This window comes from Micropterus dolomieu, linkage group LG08, assembly GCF_021292245.1.
Source record: "Micropterus dolomieu isolate WLL.071019.BEF.003 ecotype Adirondacks linkage group LG08, ASM2129224v1, whole genome shotgun sequence".
Lineage (NCBI taxonomy): Eukaryota > Metazoa > Chordata > Actinopteri > Centrarchiformes > Centrarchidae > Micropterus > Micropterus dolomieu.
The window spans coordinates 9737058-9757408 of NC_060157.1; positions in this window are offsets into that span (position 1 = coordinate 9737058).

The window sequence follows — 20351 nt, forward strand, 5'->3', positions numbered from 1 at the left end:
TATGTATTGTAGTGGGTACAAAAAGAGACTTAGAAATGGCCTGCTGTCAAAAAACATTTGAGAAAACTGGTTACTCCTAGAAACGTTCATTCTATACATTAGGTAATTACTCCTGCTCTCTGTATTTCTTTTGGATTTTATTTTCTCTCTGCTTCAGTTATTATTTTTTGCAATGTTTACTATAACTGATATTTAAAATGTATTTGTGATTTTGTGTTATCTTTACTGTATGTATGCCTTTTGGGTATGGTTATTCATGTAAGCCATTATAGGCTTCTACCACACCCTCACATGTATTTTTGTATTTGTACATGTATTATTTTTTTAAGATTTCCTTAATGTGTTTGATATCTATGTGTGTGGAATTTTTAATAAATAAAAATAAATATGAGTAATTGTTTTGTGTCTCAGAGGAGAGATTTATTTTCAGTCTGCACTACAACATGGACTGACAACGTTAATGTTAAATCTTAAAATATCCAAAACAAATCTCCTGTACCAAACCTGTTGTTTCAAAACAGATAAATCAACTCTCAGTTGTTGTGTGGGTGATAAAACACTTTTACCACAGGGTGTCACCAACATGTTTCATTATTGCAGCACTACTGCAAAACTAGAAGAACATAAAGACACTCATTGAATAGGTTAAATTTATTGACTGAAACGGCTTCCTTTAGTCAATAGCTACAATGAACAATACAAAAGGGAAATTTAAGCAAGTCTAAGATAATTTATTGCATGCATTAAGCTGCATTAAAAGGTTGAGGGAAAATCAAAGTCTAGATATCAGCTGTAGAAATAAAATGAGACAATATTCTCTGACATGAATATAAATTGATGACCTCATTTTCATTGAGTGATCTACAATTTAGAAATATTGCAGGAAGTTTGCTCATTAGTAATGGGTAGCTCTTAAAAGAACAGTTTTGGGTGTGCTTGTGCATTTGGTGTCTTGCCATGGGGCAACTCCCTCTGCAGAGGAGTAGGATGTGCTTATAAATTAACAGGCGCTCTACAGCAGAGACAGAACGCCTGAAGTTGGTGTCCATCCATGAAATTCTGGCACCGATCTAACAGGTCATCAAACTGGGCACTGTTCAGCACTGTTCAGCCTAAGGTAGCGCTGGTAGCGGCAGTGATCCAGGCGCAATTCCTGGAGAAGGCAGTGAAATTCACCGAGCTGGGTGCGCCTTTGGATGATATTGTGCACCGAAACACGTCCCGATGTTTCTGGGGCTTTAACAACAGATACAAAGCAGCAATTGGTTTATCGGCTATGGTTGATGACGGAAAGAAATAGCAGAAAGAGAACTTGTCATTATTTACGGGGAAGCCCCTACTCCTCTTTTTCGCGGAAGAGAATAAGAAAGTCCCGAGCTCACGTAGCACAAAGAAATAACGCAATAATAACGCAATAAAAATATGGTACCAGCGGTCAAACTAGCAGGAGTAATGCGTGGCGAACATTCATTTTGTGTTGTATGTGAAAACAACATTACATAACTGTGCCCGCAACATCTTGGCCCTGATCTCTGCTACTGGCCCTGGGCAAGACCGTCGGACCTGCTCCAGGAGTTTTCCTGGAACTGCACCACCCGCTGCACAGCGGCCTCAGCCCTGTACACCACACCGGAAAGCCAGCAGGAGCATCTTGTCTCTGCTTGTGCTCAGAACAGTGACTGAACTATTTTTTGTTGTGATAAAGAGTTGATGTTGAATAAAATAGATTTATTCACATTTAGAGAAGTTAATTCTACTGTTTATATTATCTACTGTTCATATATATTTTTATTTTGCTATTTATCTTTTTTTGATCTTTTTTTATCTGTTTTAAATGTATGTAACTTCTGGTTTTACTGTAAAGTGTCTTTGAGTTTCCTAAAATGTATTATTATTATTTTTAAGTGCCCTAGCGTTATGTTACAGTTTTACTATTGTGATTCGCCAATCCAATCACAATGCTTTCTTCACTATTACCAATAAGATCGTGTTTATTTCTGTTGGGATCACAGGGACCTCACAAAGTTGAAGATGTTCATTTGTGATCTTAACTGAACTTAACTTCTATCATGTGAGTTACTGAACTCTATTTCAGTTTCTGCTGTGAATTCAGCCTAGAAGTCATTTGCAGCTTCAATTGGTCAATGACCTGTGACCTCAAACACCTCATTGATAAAAGTAGCACAGGGTCTGTTACCACTCTCTTCCTCTTGACTTCTCTCTCCCTCAGCTCTGCTCCCCTTCTTGAGGACACAGGTTGTCTCAACAGCGCAGCAGCAGCTCAGTTAACCTCTGAGAAAAACAGACAGAGCAGCCGGACCCTCTCATCTGTATTACAAAACAGCAAAAGACTACAATTTAACAATTCTTCACTGCCTTCATCGCCTTTGTACTGGATTTAATCCCAGTACAAAGCAGACGCCAGGGCACCGTTGGCTAGCATGTGGAGGTCTGTGCGACCCTCCAAGGATATCCCTCCCCAAATCATCACCCACCCAGTGCCAATCTCATCATGCTGGATGGTGCTGCACACAGCATAATGTTCACCACAGAGTCTCCAGACTCTTTCACGTGTGCTCTGATTTGTGAAGAAAATGGGGCACCGTTGGCAGACCTGCCAATTCTGGTGTTCTCTGGCGAATTCCAATCCAGCTGCACAGTGCTGGGCTGCAAACACAGATCCCACCAGAGGACATCAGGCCCTCATGCCACCCTCAAGGAGTCTGTTTCTGACAGTTCGGTCAGAAACATGCACACCAATAGCCCACTGGGGCTCATTTTGGTCTCTGGCAGGGCTCCTCCTGTTCCTCCTTGCACAAAGGAGCAGATACCGGTCCTGCTGCTGGGCTGATGCCCTTCTACGGCACTGTCCAGCTCTCCTTGTGTCGCCCACATGCTCTTGAGACTGTGCAATGGCACGTATGGATGTGCCATACTGGAAGAGCTGGACAACCTATGCAACATTAATGGGCTTACAGAACTGCCTCACGCTACCAGTAGTGACAAGGACACAAGAAAAAAGTATAACTAGAGTACAATCAGTCAGGAAGGAAGAAAAGAGCAATTGCCTGTCATTCCAGAGGTGAAGTAGTAGTGAAGAAGTACTCTGGTACAGTAGAAATAATCTGTTACAAGCAATATTCCTCATTCAAAATCTTACTTAAAGCAAAAGTATTATATCTATTATGAAAATACACCAAAAATAAAAGTAGTCACTATGCAGAATGGCCTTTTTCAGAATAATGTGTGTTTTATTATTGGATTATTATTATCACTTAAATCTTTTATCCCGCAGGGATCAATAAAGTATTATCTTATAATTAAACATAATCATTTATGTGTTGAGTACATTTTGCATAATTAGTCTGAATCTGCAAATTAACTAGTAAATTATCAGATTCATTTAGTGGAGAAAAACTTGCAATATGTCCCTATGAAATGTAAAGGAGTAAAGCAGAAAGTAGCAGAAAATGGAAATTCTTAATTAAGGGACAAGTACCTCAGAATTACCTCAGAAGTATAGTACTTGAGTAAATGTTATTTTCCACCACTTGACAGCACTCAACCAAGAGATATTTTGCAAGAGTATTAACCTCAATAAACACACAAGCTGTAAATGTATTCGTCCTCATATCACAAATTTGAGCAGATGATTTATGTTGATGGTGATTACTCAGCAGCATGTTTTAATGATTTGACAATTGAAAATAGTAGGAAAATGCACCCATCACATAGTCCAAACCAAGCATCTGCTTTAAAAACATTCTATATCCTCATTTTACTGGAACAATGATATTATCACTTACCTTTGTCAGGGTAATGGGTTAATTTTCAATCGGTGATTAAACAGCATCTGGAATTATTAAAAAACAACCTTTAAAATTAAAGTCGATGTGTTTTAATGTTGATGTAATTAAAAAAAATCTAAATTTAGAGAACAATTTAACAGTAAAGCTGTTAAATCACAAAGGGAGCAGGGAGTGGAAATTACATAGCTCAGCAGCCACCCACTGTAACCATAGATGTGTATGGATCTGCCACAGAAGAAAAACTAGTTTGGCAGACAATTCCAAATGTATAAGCCAAATGCTGCACTGTAAATGATCTTACAATTATATTGGCTGTGTCACGCAACATCACTTTGTGTCTTATAATGGTCATAACATGTACATAATTGGTACAACATACTATAATCACAACAAAATTAATAGAGAAAAAGTCTGTACCGTGCCTGCTGGTTCAATTGTCCTCCCTAAAATGTATCTAGTTCAGCTAGTCAGTTAGTTAGAAAGAGTGAGTATGTATGTATGTATGTATGTATGTATGCAATGTCCAAAGCAGCAACTAAGAAAACTATAAAATCAAGTTAATAAAACAAGTGTAAAAGGAATACTTACAAAGACAACGGTGAAAGAATCATATACTGTCACTATGTGACTGATGGATGACTGATGGATCTCTGGCTGTACAGTTTTAAATGGGGAAGACAGATGGGTGTGGCAGCAATTAGACAGTGACACTGAACTATGCCAGGCCCATTTGACTTTGAATTAAAACTTTATTCACTGTACTATCAACATGTTCAAATTTAACATTTAAGTCATACCCCACAGTCAACAATATTCAAATGTTTATTAAAAATAAAAATGGAAACAGCATTTGACATTTCATTTTCAAAGACTTGACCTGATGTACAATCAAGTGCAATAAACAAAACAGTGTTGAGTCGTAGAAAGTTGGACCAATGTGCGGCGTCTTCCAACAAACCATGTTTTGTTATGGTTGTTTTTGTGAAACGTTAATGTTTCTTGTAACGGAATAATCACAGTTGAAGTGTTTGCAGTTTATCAGGCTTGACAAAATGTTATTATAAGCAATAAAATTAGGTTATTGTTGCAGATGAAATTTGTGTTTGGTTTAATAATATTTGTTTATTGTACTGTATATTGTTTATATTTGGAAAACAGACTGTAGTCTTTATTTAACATGATTCAAGCTGGGTTAGGCTATAAATAAAATAAAGGAAGTGTCTCTCTCTTGCCAATGTCATTATGACATTAATTTTGCTTGCTCTGTGCCAAATAATCCACCTTTTTACCAGTTGAAATATGGAGTTTGTAGTATTGCACTTGCCAAAAAGACTATAGAATATAGCTTCAGTCCTTTAAATGGCAAAGGCAGTTTTGCATTTGCCAAAAAACAGATTCCACCTCCTACCTTGTGACTGAAAGGTTCTCAAAATGAATTGATTTAATTTATGTGCGTTATGAGTGATTTAATTTATGAGCATTATGAGTTGTGGTTAATTGTAGCTCACCCAGTCCTTTTAACCTGTTGAAATACCTTCAAAGGGCCAATACAACCAGTAACAAGTAGTTTTCCACTTGCCAAAAAGTGATTGCAGCCTCGACCTTGTGACTTAAATAAGAAAAATAGGCAACATTAGTCTGTCTGGTCAGTTCCTGTCTGGTCAGTGTGGACTGACAGTTGGTTTTCTGAACATTCTAAAGCTACATATAAAGTACATAAGGACAATTGATTTCATACATTTCATTATGTAAGGAAATAGTGTGCAAGCACCTTTTTGTGCTCTTACGTCAGAATGTGGAATCAACATGGACACTACAAAGATATGTTGGATTAGCATCAGTGTGTATAAACAACAAGCAGACATCTACGATATCTTATATTAATTTAATTTCTAAATCCATCAAGAAAAAGGCACATATGGCACATATAATATCTGTATATAATATAGACTACAGGCAAAGTTTTTATAATTTATCTTCTAATATATTTGTATACTGTTACTGCTCACCCCTCTGCTCTGTCAGCTCTTGTGGTAAATAATTCAAGTGGTCCTATATTTGTCCAAATTTCACATCCCTTATCACTTCTGATAAACCGGACAACTACTACATATTCAACACAGTGACGAAACATGCTCTATAGAGCAGTTTGTTCGTTTAGGCAACTGTAGATACATGGTGACGCAACATGGTGACTTCCATGTAAGGGGACCCGCGGTGTATGTAGATAGAAATGGCTCGTTCTAAGGTAACAAAAACATAATGGTTCATTATGTAAGGTCTTTATACACCACTGAAAACATAGTTATATTATATTGCATTTCTGTCAGTAGATCCTCCTATATATTACACACTGGACCTTTAAGTAGGACTGAACATAGTTTCTACTTTTTACCTTCTGGATATCTGAGTTTAAAGCATCTTAAGAGAAACTAGACATGACTTGACATACAACGTTAAATGATCTATGCAGGGGTATTATTAATATTACTAATCACATGATTCAATGTAGCTGTACAAGTTTCAGTGCCCTAGTTTTGTGAATACTGGCTTAGTAGCATATCTTACTGGGACACGTCACTGGAGTGGAGTCATCATCATTATTATTTGAGCATGTGTGTACCTGCCCGGTGTTCCCTAAAAACGTTTTATTTGTGGCAGAGTTAGTAGTGTGTTGGGCATCTTTCATACATGCCAATTAACAAGTGGTATCATTTGACAGCACTGGCATTGGAAACACTATAAGTGAAGGGCTGACTCAAAATGATGTGCATAGTAAAATAAGAACATTTTGACTTACTGAACATTTACATTTTCTTACGCTAACACTTTGAGGGTGGCCTGTGTGCATTTTAAGCTGTTCTGCTATATAATGGTTTATTTAAAGAGACACTGCTGGTTTGGGTAGTGTGAAGCTGAGTGACTGTAGAATATTCATTTGTACAAACGTTTACACATCAATCAGAATCAGCTTTATTGGCAAGTAGGTTTACACATACAAGGAATTTGATTTGGCGATTTGGTGCATAATGATAAGCATAAAATATAATTATATAAAATATTAAATTGACACGGTATAAAACCCATATAAGGATGGGGGAGACCGGGGATGAAAGTAACACCTTTTGTTTGAGCATCAGTTACTCAGTGGTTGTTTGTTCTTTGATACATACTGCCCATATTTGTCTTCTACAAATATAACTCACTTGGAAAACTATTACACAATCACAGATTATGTGAGTTAGTGTCAAATACAAAGAGTTCCGCTGTTACAACCTACCCCACAACTGGGGTGAGTTACAACCTACCCCACAACTGGGGTGAGTTGTAACTCTAGCTGGGGATGGATGTAACAATGAGAGGTAATTTGCTAAAATAAGATCCAAACAATACAATTTATACAAGAACATCATTGAAGAAATAAGGAGACATCATTTTGAATTTAAAGTGAGAAAACCACTTTTTTAAATAAAAAGTGCGTTTTGTGTGTGTGTCACAGGTTTAATGACAGTTAAATCTGTGTCAAATGTTGATGGCTGCCCCTGGAGTCCAGGCTATGGGGGCAAAGAACTGATCTTGGCCCACAGTTTGCAAAGTGTTCCATCCTCACAATGCAGAAATCTAAGGATTCAGAATCCTCTTGATCACTGGGTTTGGGCCTTTTGCTTGTTTGCTTTGCTATATCCGTCTGTCTTACGCTTCCACTACCTAGGCATGCTAGTTAAAAGTGAAAAGTGCAAAATAAAACATTCTGAATCATTATAAGGGGATGGTAAGTTACTAAGTCAACAAAATTTTGTGTTAAAGTTCAGGGAAAAGGATCCATTATTATTTTTAAACTAAAAACTACTACTAAAAACTACTATGGCTAATCTGTTTCATCAAGACTGTGTACAGTTTAATCAAATTTAATTGGCAGTGGCCCAGCAGCACAGAAAACAACCCCACAATTGTCATTACATTTTGACTGAAATATTGCTAAACCCTGATTGATGCACATATATTTGTGTCATCACCTTTTTCCACGTCGGCCCAGATACCTTAAGACCAGTGCAAAGACGTGAAAAAAAACAGCACAGAGAAATCTTTAATGTGTAATAACCGAAATTCTTTGGTACTTTGGCAGAAAAGAGTGTTCATATTCAAATATCATTTAGAGAAGAGTGTGCATGAAATCCATATATTAAGTACTTGTTGCCACAAAATGTTCATGGACAAAAATATTAAAAAGTTGGAGGATTTAACTGTCTAACCAAATCTATATGCTCTGTCAGTGCTCCAATCTAATTTTGTTTACATGACATTATAACACAACATAGCTTTCTAAGTTTCTTAGCTATATTCGGAATCATTAGTCTTTGCAAATATAATGAAATTCCACATTTTGCATAATTATTGTCTATTTCTTATATTCTTACCTAAACACCTACTCTGCAAGTACTGCTAAGGTTAATAAAATGTTTGTATTCTTATGTTTGGTTAGCATAAAATGCTAAAAGGGAGTAATGTAATGGGAATTCCAAACATATTGCATGTAACCCTGGACTCAGGGAGACTCATCTGTGATGTGGCACTGAATCTGTGTAAACGTAACAGTCAAAATATCGCTGTTCTCTGTGGTATCCAGACTTCAGGGACAATGTGTCTCTGTGGGATGATAAGATTGACCCTAAAGCTGGATAAATAACAGGCTCACGGAGCTCTCCTCACTCATTCGTGCATACATGTACATGGCGTATGTGTTTTGCTGTGAGTCCTTCTGCAGAAGACTTGAATAAAATTCACAGAAAGACAAGTGTTTGCCTGAGCTGTTTATTTAAACACACAATTCCCACCACAGACTGAACTTTGGGGTGCACTGATATGCGGTCATTACGAACTGTGTGTTAAGCCTAGTATTATTATTATTATTATTATTATTATTATTTATTTATTTATCTATCTCAGTTTTACTTTTTTCTCTCTTACTTTCCTTGACAGGGTACATTATTGGTACACCTAAAAGGATGTTGAATGTTCAGCATGTGTGTGAGGCTTACAGGGAAAAGCAGATCAAAGGTTCAGCAGAAGTGAAACAAAGAAAAACATGCTGTCCTCACAAGTAGTAATTCAGGACATTCTGATCTGTGGGTGTGATTAAGCGTAACTTCACTGGGGTATAATTTTGTGCATTTCCTTTTGTTATTCATGTTATGTTACCAAACACCTGCGTTGTCAAAACATCATAAGAGTATCAAGGATGTCAGGGCAAGTGCATGACACACACACTGTTGAACCTGCCTGTAAGTAAATGCATGTAAAGATGACTGAATAATCAGCTGAAATGATCAGTCAATTAATTAGTCGACTGACAATAAAATTATTGGCAATTATTTTTATTTTTTACTTTACTTTAATAATTTTTCATGCAAAAACATTTCATAGTTCTGTGGTGGAAATGGTTTATTTCCTTGTGAAGAAATTAACTAATAAAGAAGTTACAACAAACATAAATAAGAATAAGTGATAGAGCCAAAGGGCAAAGAGCTCAAACACCCAAGGGCGATTAAAGAGTCTGACCCAGAATAAACAGAAACTAAAACATTCAAAGATTGATAATAATTGTAGAGTCCTCTAGAAAAGCCTTTCTCAGCCTTGAGCCACAGTGGAAACTTATTTCTCACGGGAAAGAAGAGAAAGTGTAAGACAAAATCTTACCAAGAAACGGAAATTAACGCATTCATACACAGGGCTGGGGGAGCTGGGGATCGAACCACTGGACACTCAAATAGTTGACAACCTCACAATTAACAGCTCCCACACGAGTAAAATCCTTCTTTTATATTAATTAGCAATAATAATCTAATCATACAGAAAAACAGTCACAGGAGGCATTTTTCTGCATTGAGTACTTTTACTTGTAATACTTTAAGTATATTTTCCTGATTACACATATTTTTACTCTAACATATTAAAAGGAATTATTTAGTGGTTATAAAACAGTCTCAATTTAATACTGATGCTTCAACATGACCTACTGTATATAAGCAAACGAAACCTTTAGCGCGAAGAATAGCTATTTCTTTACAGTCATTCTGTCTATATAGTCATACCTGTCATCAGGTCCGATTCCTTTCAAAATCAGATGAAATTATTTACTGCACACAGACTGGAAGAGCCTGGAAGTTTACATTTTCCCAAGCAGGGTTTTGCAGTGGGGAAGCAGGAGAAGATTTTCCTTGGACAGGAGCTGCATAGAGAAAAAGGGTGATAGAGCACAGGCAAAAACACGAGTTAACTTTGGTCAGTTATTCAACAGATGGAGAGGGATGCGAAATTATTAAAAACTGGCCCTCTTTTTCCTAGATAGGTATTTAATGTGTCCAGTCTTTATTTGGCTGTGTAGAGTTCATGGAGGTGTTGGAACACATTATAGGAACAAAGGAAGAGGCACGCACGTAGGCCTAGAGCCTTCACAAAGAGGCCTTTATATAACACAAAGCCTGTAACAAAGAAACAAACAAAGAAAAATTCACACCCGAGTGTGAATTTGACGTTGAACCCAAAACACTGGGTTTCTGTTGGCCAAGCCTTCATGGAGGTAGAGGACACCCCTGGCAGTGCAGCCATGACGTCATTCCACCTTTAAAAGAGGTTAGCAGTTCCATTTCCTCTCCTTTTCCTATACTAACCTCCACACTAACCCCTAAAATCCACTGACTCCGGCTATTGTTGCCGGAGCTAATCGTGGCCATTCTAGTCAATGCTTGGGAGTCCACCAGACGCGGCCACAGCACATCCCAGAATCGTCCCAGAAGCCGCTCTATGCTCTGCAGCGCAGAGAATAGGTAGCAGGTCTATTTTTGACAGAAGCCATGTCAAGCAGCACAGAGCAGATCACAGCAGGCAGGAAGTCAGACATAGAACGGCATTGAGAATCCGGTCAATTTTCAAAATAAAACACTTGTTTGTCCCTTGTTATAGTCCCCTCTCAGAGTATTTAGTGTGTGTGTTTCCCTGACTCTGTGTCACTATGTCTTTGTACTATGTCTCAAGTGGTCTAGGTTTTCATAGTGTTTTGTTCTGTTTTTATTTACTTAGTTTTCTTGGACATTGCCTGTTTTTGGACTTTGGATATTTTTGCCTGCTCCTTTATGGATTTGTTTGTCTGATTGGATTGCTTTTATCTAGTGCTGACCTTTGTCTGCCTAACCATCCTGTAAGCCTCTTATACTTTTTTATTTTGTTTATTAAGGCTAAAATAAAATACACATAAAATGTGTTTTAGGGGGAGTGGCTTTGAAGTGAAGCTTGAAGGGAGCGGGTGGGATATTTTTTGATTGGAAACTTTCAAAATCTAGCTGTCTCTGGCTAGATCTCCAGCGTCGCCTACACCAGCTTTAAATCATTGAACTGCTGTAGCCATGAATGACAGACTGTATTATTTGAAGACATAACCAGGTTATGTTACATATCATATCCTGAACATTATCAAAACCAGACATAACAGGGACTATTATGTTCATGTAAAGGTACTAATTAAAAGAAGATGTTAATGCAGACCATCCTCCCAAAAATTTGGGTATGTATTAGTTCAGCTGTCCAAGCAACTTTTACAACCATATTTGTGTTTACTGTTAAAAGACTTTAATTGGGAACATGTGTTCACAAAGTTGTTTCCCTGGAATATTTAAGTTAATTAATTTAATTTAATTACCATTTAATTTTTTTTCCCCATCAGATTTATCATTTTGTGTCTTTGTATTACTAAATAATACTCTCAAATATGTCGATTCCCTTAACTTGATTGCAATATGTTATGTCTGGTAGGGACAGTTTTGGTTATTAGTGAAATATCAAAGATATTTGAGAAATATTTAAATTCAAGTTATTAATCTTGCAAAATTATTAATACAGATAAATCAAAATGGGGTCAGCATCCTGGAAGCAGGGACCAATAACCAAACATAAAAGTAGTCTCAAAGGAGTTTGCCCACCTATAAATGGGAATATTTAAACACTATTTTACATTAATATGGTGGAAAGTGAAGGGTGAATCTGAACACTGACTATCCCAAACAGCTGTTATCACAACACATTACACACTAACGACTTTGGCACCAATCAATTTTTAACAACTTCAGTCAATAAACCGCTGTCATCTATGGCAAATGTAACTATATGGAGGGCTCGTCAGTCAATGATCCAAAATGACAGGTAGAACCGCAGACCTTAAAGTGGTCATATGTCGTTTTAAGCGGCCATTAGCAGTGCAGTTTTTAGATTGCCAACACTACCTTCCCAAACGTGTGCTCATATGCATGCTCAAACTCATGAGCAAAGAGACAAAGACTGAGACAATGAAGACAGCAGTCTGTCTATGAATAAAACATGTTTACAGCCTGGTATAAAAAGTGGTTTTAGTGTATACAGCTAATTTTGCCCTTTGTGACAATGAAGGGCAAAATTAGCAATGAGGGGGGTGAATTTTTTTATAACTCACCCGTTTTAATTATATTGAGCCTTAGAATTCTGCATTATTAGTGTGGCCGCTTTAATTGACAGGTGGCTGCCGGAAAAGTTGTACCTGTACCTGCTTCCAGGTATTGTTTTTCGTATCACCTCTGTCGAGGTTCCAAGCAAGCTGAGGCGGTACTAAAATGTGACGTGAAAACACGGCAGACTACTGATTGGTCGTCACTATTCACTGCGTCATCATAGTGCGCGCCTGACAGAGGCTATTTATAAGACAAATATTGTTCCTTAGGCTACATAGGCTACTGTACAGTATTTGTGAACAGCCACATCCTGAAGTTCATTGTCAATGTCTACAATGAATGAACAGTCCTCAGTTAAGATCTTTAGCCTTTGGATGTAAAAGCTACTACTCGACTCTCAACGACTCTCACAATCATCTGATTTAGCTGTAACAAACCTATTATTTAGGAACAACAAATCCAGAATAAAGCACAGTGGCACTGGGCTGATGATGTGCAACGAATAAAATTATTTACAGTTTTTCATTTTCACTTTACATAAGACTAACAAGGTAAGCAGAGAGTTGTATCCTGTAGATACACAGTATTATTAGGGGGTTTGGTCTGTATTAAAGTATCCACTGTTCTCCTGTACTCTATAATCACACAGTAACAACGAGCTATGTGCTGTTCTCCCATTCTTCCTCTGTATTTACACATAAACATCAAGGCGTGTAAGGGGGTAAAGGTTTATTCTATTATTTTTGTATGTTTTCTGTTTTACTTTCCTACTTCTACTTCTTTTTATCCTCCTCTGACAAGATGCCAGTGGTGGACACATCATGCTACCTCCTCTTTCGTCTTCGGTTTCTGGCAATAAAAGACAAAAATAACACATCAAATAATTGTTACTGGTTGAGTGCAGCTAACTTAAAATTGACTCCACCACCACACATAAACATGGCTTAATAACAATCGCATTTAACATAAGCATAAAAGGCTTAATAATAATTATCAAGATTATTAGCTTAGCCTGTGGCAATTTATGGAACATAAATTAGCCTAGTGGCTAGCGGACTTTTCCTCTCCTCATAGCTTAACAAGTTGCATGTATTATTTATACTGAGTCTTACTGACCACTGGTAAAGTCACCGCCTCTCCCGACACCACAGTTGAATTTTCAGCCTGAACGTAATGTTACATTTTCTACAGCAGCTGGTCATAGTGAGAGCAACAAGCTGGAGGACTGCCGAGCCGTTTTTAGGTGGCAGAAGCGTAGTTCTGCTGCTGGGCGCAAGTGCGAGCCCTCCTGGAACCCTACAGATTGCATTGCAGCGGCCGCAGCTCAAAAAAAACTGTCTATACATGAAAGTCTATGAGAGAGATCTGGGCGAATTACAACCGGACTGACATCGCACGAAAAGCGACGGGACTCCACGGAACACGACTTTACGCTGATTGGACAGCAATATTCAGAGACAAACTGCCTGTCAAAAACAGTCACAGCTAACTAACAGTATGGTAGAAAGTGTGAGAAAAATCCCCTGCCTTTCCCGGCTTGGCGTTGCGTCGCCCAGTCGCCCTAATAGTGGCTCCACTTTAATCTTGGGAAGCTGCAGAGCTGCAGTCTCTATTCATTCAATTTACACTGTAAATTTCCAGCTAAACTGAGGCTTATTGTTGACCCTTTTCTCTGTCTCTCTCTTGCCTGCCATTCACCAGTCTTGTGCAGACTTTTGTGTGCATACCATGCTGCTGAAAACTGCATGCATGTCGCGGTTGTGTTTCTGGGTCGTTGGTCTATTTCAAGTAGCAGACTATTTAAAAAAGATAAAATATTCTTTGTGTGGTTCATCAACGGTGATAAATAATCCAAAAGTCCCGCGAGGTTCGGACAACTTGGCACAACACCAGTGAAGCTGGGGCTCGGTCTCTTCAGCAAGTGTTCCTCTTCTGCCACAACATACACGCTAACGCCTACACATGTGCACTGACAACCCAGGGTTAGGGTTACAAATTTGGATTTATTCACCCACTTTAAAAACATTTATTGAAAGTTTTTTTTTTTTTTTACATGTTTATTTACAGCATTAATCGTTGAAATGTATATTGTAATAAGCTGTATATTATTGGGAGAAAACTGGTAGTTCTATGTAAAATCAGACCTTGAGCACCCCCATATTGCCAAAATGGCATGATCCTTCTTTCGCTGTGAAGCTTTGACTGTTAGATTGACAGTCGAATCAGGCTCCGCCCATCGAAGCATCAAATCTTCGACTATTCGGCATAGTGCGGCGTTTGGTCTGATCACTGACAGGCTGACCCCCTGCCGCTTCAACCTTTGCAGCAATGCTGGCAGCACTCATATGTCTATTTCCCAAAGACAATCTGGATATGACACTGAGCATGTGCACTCAACTTTTTGGTCGACCATGGCGAGTGCTGCAGCTCAGTTTAAGGGTCTTGGCGATCTTCTTATAGTCTAGGCCATTTTATGTACAGCAACAATTCTTTTTTTTCAGATCCACAGAGAGTTCTTTGCCATGAGGTGCCATGTTGAGCTTCCAGTGACCAGTATGAGGGAGTGTGAGAGCGATAACACCAAATTTAACCCACCTGCTCCCCATTCTGACCTGAGACGTTATAACTACTGCTGGGCAATGATTAAAATTTTTAATCGCATTGTTATAAGCAAAACTGAATAATGATTTCTAAAGTAGTGTATTGTGCACTTATAATTTAAATGTACTGCTGAATACACAAAAGTGCAATAACATGTGGTTTCCAAACACTTTAAACAAATAAGGTGCTTTTTACCAGCAGTATTCTCTTTACACAGTAGCAATAAAATGTTTCTTGAAAATCTTTAACAAATATTAATGTAATCAAATCAAATATAAAACCAAAGCTATTTACTAGTGCCATGGCATTACCTTTTATCAGAACAGGGATCAGCAGAATTTATTTTCTTTTATCAGGTAGCAGCATAAACAGTCTATGTTCAGTAGAAATTTGTCCCTGTTAGAGTGAGGTGAATTGCTCGCCTCATGCACACGCCCGCCGAAGTTGAATTGTCTTGAACCTTTTGTACATAACGAGCAGCACAAATCATTGGAAGAGAGACTGATCCTCTCTGTTTGTGAGTTTCCAGAAACTACTAGTTATCAGGACATCAACAGGAGGGAATTCGCATGGCATCCCAGCAAAACTAGATGAAGGCCAATCATGTAAAGTTACATATGTAGCCTATAATTTTAACATAAGTTAAATAGGAAGACAGAACAACAGAAGCCGTTGCCATGGTTACTCTCGGAGCGCTGTCTTACTTGTCCCACACACTGAATCCAAGAAGTCTGCCAAAGCCTCCCTCCACTGCTTGTTTGGGTGGGTAATTTGCAGGCTGATCAACATCCCACCCCTCCCCATGGTTTGACTGTATGTGTATACAGAGCCAGTGAGCAATGAACTTTCAAAATAATAATAATTAAAAAAAAAACATTAACGTGTGATAAAATAATTGTCGTCGTTAATTAATTAACTTTCCCAGCCCTACTTGTAACACTAACAAATCACATGACACCGGGGAAGGAAAATGGCTAATTGGGCCCAATTTAGACAGGGTATTAGCTCAAGAACAGTGCATAGAGAGCTTCTTGTAATGGTTTTTCATGGCCGAGCAGCTGCATAAAATCCTTACATCACGAAATGCAATGCAAAATGTTGGATGCAGTGGTGTAAAACATGCCACCATTGGACTCTAGAGCTGTGGAGACATGTTCTCTGGAGTGACAAATCATGCTTCTCTGTCTGGCAATCCGATGGACGAAGTCTGGGTTTGGCGGTTGCCAAACGGGACTTGCCTTGCACTGTGCCAAGTGTAAAGTTTGGTGGTGATGGGGTGTGTGGTTGTTTTTCAGGGGTTGGGCTTGGCCCCTTAGTTCCAGTGAAAGAAACTGTTAATGCTTCAGCATACCAAGACATTTTGGACAATTTCATGCTCCCAACTTTGTGGAAACCGTTTGGGGATGGCCCCTTCCTGTTCCAACATGACATGGATGAGCAAGTTTGGTGTGGAAAAATTGACTGGCCTGCATAGAGTCCTGACTTTAACACCTTTGGGATGAATTAGAGTGGAGGCTGTGAGCTAGGCCTTCTCGTCCAACATCTGTGTCTGACCTCACAAATGCGTTTCTAGAAGAATGGTCTAAAATTCCCATGAACACACTCTTTGTGGAAAGCCTTCCCAGATGAGTTGAAGCTGTTATAGCTGCAAAGGGTGGGCCAATGCCATATTTAACCCTACGGATTAAGAATCCAATGTCATTAACTTTCACGTACATGTAAAAGCAAGTGACCCAAAACTTTTGGCAGTACAGTGTATAATATAATAGCATACACTGTCAGAATGTAACATACATATTAACCGTTGGATTTTAAAATTATTTATTTACATAATAAACATCTAGCTAATTGTACTCTATGGTCTGAACAATCTACAGAGAAGTCCGGGAATTTGAGTGTGTATTGTAGCCCTAGTCATATTTTACTGTGTGTTTTAATCCCATAGAATATATGATCAGATAATGTCTGATATGACTCAAGAAGTTGGTTACTGTAGTCTCATAATCAATCACATTTGATCAATTAATTGCCTGTGTCATGCAACACTGCTTTAAGCCTGAAAATGATCACAATATGTACATAACTGGTACAACATACAGTAATCATCACATTAAATAAAACAAAATGAAAACAAAATGTGTTTAGTTTAGCTAGTGAGTTAGAGAGATGGAGTAGGTACAGCAATATACATAGCAACAGCTAAGAAAACTAAAAGAGTAAAAGGAATACTTACAAAGAAGCATATACTGTCTCTCTACTGTGACTGATGGATGGCTGATGGATGTCTGGCTGGGCAATTTTAATTGAGACAGACCGCTTATAGGGTGCGACAATTAAATATGGGGTGTTTAATGCAATGTTGTAATGTCCAAAGCAATTAGACACTGATGGAAACTGTCACCTCATGCTATGCCCTTTTATACTTTGGTATATTGGATTTGAATCCAAAGTTTTCCAATCCAAGTTTTATTGACTGAAATAGCATGATACCACTATGTTCAGATTTTTATCTGTCTGTCTGTCGGGGAGCTTTTTTCCCATTTATAGTGGCACTGAAAACCTTGTGGTCATCAGGATTAACGGTGGAGTATTCTAATCCAATACACATATTTTTTTTCAAACTCAGCAAATATCTCCTCACGGTCTACTAGCTGTCCATTCTGAAAAAAAAAAATCTGGGGACTGTACACAGCCCAGGCTCTGTAAATGGAAAACAAATAAAGTGGCTCTGACCGAGCCACACAACAAAGTTTTCTGCTCAGTAAGTGTAAATTGAAATGATTTTGGCGTCCACATTTTTCGAAGTCCGTATCTATCAGGTTGCTAAGATAATATCATGGCTCATTAAACAGCAATGTGTTGTGGTGGCAGCCCGGCTGCGGTGAGTGTCCTGGTTTTTTCTCCTTTTTTTGTCTGTGATTCTGTTTTTTCCCTGGTTATCTCTGTACTCTGCCTGCCTCCCTGTGTCTCCTCCCCCGTGTGTGTGCTCTCTGTCTCTCTCTCTCTCTCTCCCTCCGTTCCTGAGCCCAGCCAACGACCCGCATCTGCTCCTTGTCAGCCACCTCCTCTGCCTGCCCCACCTGCCAGCAATCAGCCTCATCTCCCACAGTACTTCTACCCCGGTTCTCCACTCCATCGCTGCTTGATCGTCGTTGCTCCTAACCTGGTGCTTCTTAATCCTTCGAGACCTTTTTTTAACCTGCATGATCTGTTTCCCTGTCCTTGGTTTTTCCTCAGTCACTAATCCTGTTTGTCTGTCTGTCTCTCCCCAGGTTCACTCACCTTCATCCTCTACCAAGTCGGCTGGGCTCGCTCACCTGCCCTCTCCCTTCGGACTCCCCCACGGCGTCCTCCAAGTTCTCCCGTGCCTCCTCTCTTCCTCGGCCCCAGTGTCCCCCGGCTCTCTGGTCTCAGTCTCCTCAGTTCCCCCGAGCATGTGTTCATCAGCTCCAGTCCCTCAACCCCTTTTTTCCCCAATAAAATCTGTCTATCTTGTGCGCTGCATTTGGGTCCTCTCTGTCCATACCATAACACAATGTGAGACCATGATAAACAAAAGTACCAGTTAATGGTTCAGTGTGTAATATTTCTGAGGATCTATTGACAGAAATTCAATATAAGATCCATAACTATGTTTACAGTGGTGTATAAAGACTTGACACAATGAATCGTTATGTTTTTATTACCTTACAATGAGTAATTTCTATCTACATAACCACGGGTCCCCCCTTCCATGGGCGTCGCAATGTTGCGTTGTCATGCTTCTACAGTGGCTGAAAACAGACAAACAGCGCTACAGAGTGCGTTTCATCAATACGTTCCTCTTGTTCTTGTTCAACCTCACTGCTAGATGCCACTAAATCTTACACACTGAATCTTTAACCAATTAGTAGAAAAAAGTACAGCATCATCATGTGCAGTAAGGCACATCTAATTACACAGTGATTAAAATAAACAAGAACAGACCCACACGAAAGGTTAGCTTCAATGACAAAGAAAGCAATTATAATTATTATAACCAACAGTATCATCAAATGAGGTATGTCCTAAAACAACTACACAAATAGCACACACACCCAACTGGGTTAGAAACACCTACCTACTACTTTGTTATTATTGTCTATCGACAACAATACTGTATATTGACACAGAATTGATTGGAATGAAAGGAATGCAGTTGCTTCTTTCCTGTATGAACCATTACAGCATTCCCGTTCTGTACTGCTTTAACTGAATGGGCAGATTGACCAACTAGCTAAATTTGTCTACTCTTGTGCTTCTTAAACACTGCCATGTGTATACAGTGGCTCACAAAGCAACTGTACAAGAGGAGTGTAACCCAGGGGAAAAACTACAATCTAGCCAACCCCAGCCCACTAACCAATTATAAATATCCAGATCAGGAGAGGTCACCTCTCCCTCCACTCTGGCTGGTCAGTGTGTTAGACAGTACTGAACGTCATCGTTCTCCACAGATTCCTTCTTTGAAAGCCATCACTCTGATGAACAGCTGATTTCTGACTCACAGTGTCAAGAACAATTCCTGTGCAATAACCTAGTAACTCTGCCTCTATTCAGCGACCACCTTACTGGTTTAATGGACTGGATAAGTTTACCACTTATCATTTATCTATCATTCTCATTTTCAGAACTGTTCTTACTGTCATATTGTTTATTTAATAAACTGTATACCAGATCCACCTACCTCACGTACACAACACAGCACATAATACTTTACTTTTTATTCCAGCATTATTTGCACTCATCACACTGTGTACATGTATGCGTATGTGCACCTCTATTACATCCACCCCTGAAATGTACATAACAATAATGGTAATAATAATTTACTCCTGCATTCTTTGCGGACAACTCGGTACACCACCAGTGAAGCTGGGGCTCCGTCTCTTCAGCAAGTGTTCCTCTTCTGCCACTACACACATACACACTACGCCTACACGTGCGCACTGACAACTCAGGGTTACAATTTTGGAATCATTTACCCGCTATAAAGACATTTATTGAAAGTTTTATTCTTTTTACAGCATCAAACGTTGAAATGTATATTGTAATAGGCTGTATATTAACGTATTGGGAGAAACTGGTATTTATTTGTAAAATCAGACATTGAGCACCCCCATATCGCCAAAACTGTCACGATCGTGGTGTGGAGGCAGGTTGGAGGACCCAAACGCAGGACACAGAGCGGAGCAGGTATAGTTCAAAGAAGGGTTTTAATATAACCAAAAGTGAGCACACTTACAGGTGAGTGGCTGAAAAACAGAAATCCAAAAGTACAGGGATACGAGACAAGACAAGCAAGGCTGGTTACAGGCAGGCAGAGAGTACACACACACACACACGACAGACTGGGGGGGTAACATGAACAATGACCGGACAAAGACAAGACAGAAACACCAGGTGTACACACACACACACACACACACACACACACTAACGAGCA